This window comes from Dermacentor silvarum, chromosome 7 (assembly GCF_013339745.2).
Source record: "Dermacentor silvarum isolate Dsil-2018 chromosome 7, BIME_Dsil_1.4, whole genome shotgun sequence".
Taxonomy (NCBI): domain Eukaryota; kingdom Metazoa; phylum Arthropoda; class Arachnida; order Ixodida; family Ixodidae; genus Dermacentor; species Dermacentor silvarum.
In genome coordinates, this window is record NC_051160.1 from 115,181,528 (window position 1) to 115,184,512 (window position 2,985).

Consider the following 2,985-nt stretch of genomic DNA (forward strand, 5'->3'; position numbering starts at 1 on the left):
TATTTTTTCTTCCGCCGGAAGTGTTCCCTCCTCACACAGATGGCGCTAAGCCCCATGAACCGGCGAATACCAGGCGGTAAGCAACCATGCGGTAAGCATGCGGTTACCAGGCGGTAAGCAACCATGTTTTGAACGTATGGGCTTCTATGGAAGCTTCGCTACCAGGTATATTTACCTTGTACATGCGTCATCCGCCAGACAGTCCCCCGAAGCCAGCGAGTGCGGCCGCGCGCGCGTTTGAGCGCTCGCCCGCGGCGACCCGTCTGTCCCCTTTTTTTGTTAAGTAGCCTGGTTTCGTGGGCTCCCGGCGTATGCTTACGTTCCTTTTGCACTGGGACAAGACACCACTTCACTATTGGATTACGGCAAGGTGAGAAATTTGGTTTCACAGTCTACGACGCATTTAGGCTTACGGCACGGGACCGAGACTTAAGACGCAGTTAGCGAAAAACAGCTCGGCCGTCCTGGCGCAGTTAATTTCAGTTAATGAATCGTGCTGGGACATGTTTCCGAAGCTTCCTAGGGGATTATTGTAACTTATTTCGGTTCTGTTGAGGCACACTAGCCGCGCAGCGTGCTGTGACGCAGTTAGCGAGAACCAACTCGGTCATAGTGCGCAGTGTAGTGCATCTTACTAGGAGAAGTTTGTGCCGCTTTCGCTGACGCCAGACATTACTGAAGAGTAATGTCGTTACTTTCTGGGGTACTTTTGAGGCACGCTGGCCGCACAGCGCGCTGTGACGCAGTTAGCGATAAGCAGCTCGGCCGTGGTGATAAAGTTAGTTTGGCGTGTAATGAATCTTATAGAGGGTCAAGTTTGTGACGTTTTTTGTGGCCCCGCAACAACGTATACCTTCTTTCGGTACTCACGCCTGTTGAAAACGCGATGGGCGATTGCCAAGAGTGATAACATGGGAGTGTGCTGCTGGCGCCGGCAGAACGCGCGAAAGATAACGCCGAGGAACATATCACACTTGTAATTCGAAAATTCCGTCTTCTAAAGGACTGAAAACAGGCTTTGCACCCACGCATTTGTCTTGAGTGCCTGTTGCGTCCGTCTCTGTGTATGTCACGTACCGTCGCATAACCTGAGGCCAAGTTTTGAAAACGCGAAGTCGCCCGTGCAATTGTGGTGCCAAAGTGCAGGAAATAATGCCCGGAAAGGGGGGAACGCTTGGAAATCAGATGTTTTCATATATGTTTGGGATGAGTCGGGTATTTTCTACGCCATGTATGTAAAAGCGAATTGCTTTTGTTTGTAATGCCGCCCATTCACCGCTTTCGCACGTTTCGCCTCTACACGCAGTATTCCTATATCTAAATACCAAAATGACTCATGCTTGTAACATGCTGCTACGTGCTTGCAAATGTAACATGCTTGTAATTTACTTTTTTCAGCTGGTGCCGTCCGGTGGAGCTTCGTACAGGAACTACTGCCTTACCTGCTGGTGTCACAACGTTGGATGAACGCACAAAAAGCGCGGAACGAGCTTTTATATAGAGCAAAATAAATATTTCCTCATTGCACAAAAGGTCTTGCGTCTACTTTGTGAAATTGCACGTGGCACAGATTCGATGGGACTTTACGAGATCGTTCGTAATCATTTTTACTAAATAATAAACCGATTCTGCACGAAGAGCAAAAAAAAAATAAAAGGAGGGGGGGGGGGGGGGGGGTCCCAGCCGGCGTGCTAGCTTGCGTTCAAAATACGCGCGCCCAAAACCGAAACCGGAAGTGATGTAAGTGATCAACACCGACCGCTTGGCACGCTGCAGTCAATTCGGCCGCTGGGCCCTATGGGAGTGTCCCCTCTTGTTGAATTTCTTTCTCTATGATGCACTTATCAATTTTAAGCGTCAGCGGTCCGATTGAAGAACAGTTCATTTCCACCGCTCCTGCTTCGGCCAGTGCAGCGATTCGCGATGCCCGCAATCCGCAGCCAATGATCGCACCGCGGCGCCACCGTCGCGAGAAAATGGCAGCTCCGAAGAACGGCTCTGAATTCTAGTCTATTGGGGAGGCCAATGTGTTAGCGGCGCGTCGATAATGTCGGAGGCAATGTGTTGGGAACTACATCATTTTCGTTAACTACTGGCTGCCCAGGTGGTCTGCTGTGGTTATCTAAAGACTATTAATAAAATTAAGGTGGATAATCACCCGTCCTGCATCTTTCCCAAGACTGCTCCGCTGTAGTATATACTGGTAATTTATGACTTCCCCAAGTTAAATTTCGTTGGACTCGTCCTTTAAGCAATGTGGAGCATGCGTTCGCTAGGGCCACATTTGGATTACACGCGATCTTCAGGTGGCCCCCATCGATAAGCACCACAAACGCACCTGCCCTTTTGCGCTGATCGATTTCCTCGGCGGCAAATGAGATATGCCGCTGGACACTTTATGCAGATTGTGGAGGATGTCCATCGAGGTCGAGATCTGCGAAGCAGGAATTGAGTCAAGTCATGGTTTATTCAGCATCAAGAGACCGGAGTTTAGAGGTACACACAAGCGAAGCAGGAATTTAGTCAAGTCATGGTTTATTCAGCATCAAGAGACCGGAGCTTAGAGGTACACACAAGCCGAAACGGAATGGTATGGCGACGTCTATGGCACTTGCGGCCTATATTTTTCAAGCACTACAGCTTGTGGCGTTACAAGGTCACACACAAAGAAGACAGACATATCGTATGCAAGCACAGCACCACGCAAATAAAAAAACGGCATGGATGCATAACTGCGAGATCGTAATTATTCGAGGGAACAAGATACGAATGTGCAAGAAATATACAAGACGTGGGCGAGTGTTGAAGTGCTTTCTAGAGATGATGATTTTGAATGGCATCACATTTAGATCGGGGTGGTGAAAATATTAATATAGCCGATGTAACCTACTTACGCCGTGTCCCTTTGTAACGTAGCACTCATCTGCTTTATCTCGTGAAATTACTTTTGCCTGTAACGACCGCATTTCTATCGACACTTCCCTG

General features: G+C 48.7%; 1 long non-coding RNA gene across 1 annotated transcript; it reads left to right on the forward strand.

Moving 5' to 3' along the window:
• The first annotated feature begins 211 nt into the window (after positions 1-211).
• On the forward strand, positions 212-1,513 carry LOC125946557 (uncharacterized). The gene is made up of 2 exons (XR_007467660.1): positions 212-370; positions 1,399-1,513. It is a non-coding gene; the product is annotated as an uncharacterized LOC125946557 (long non-coding RNA).
• Positions 1,514-2,985: the final 1,472 nt, after the last annotated feature.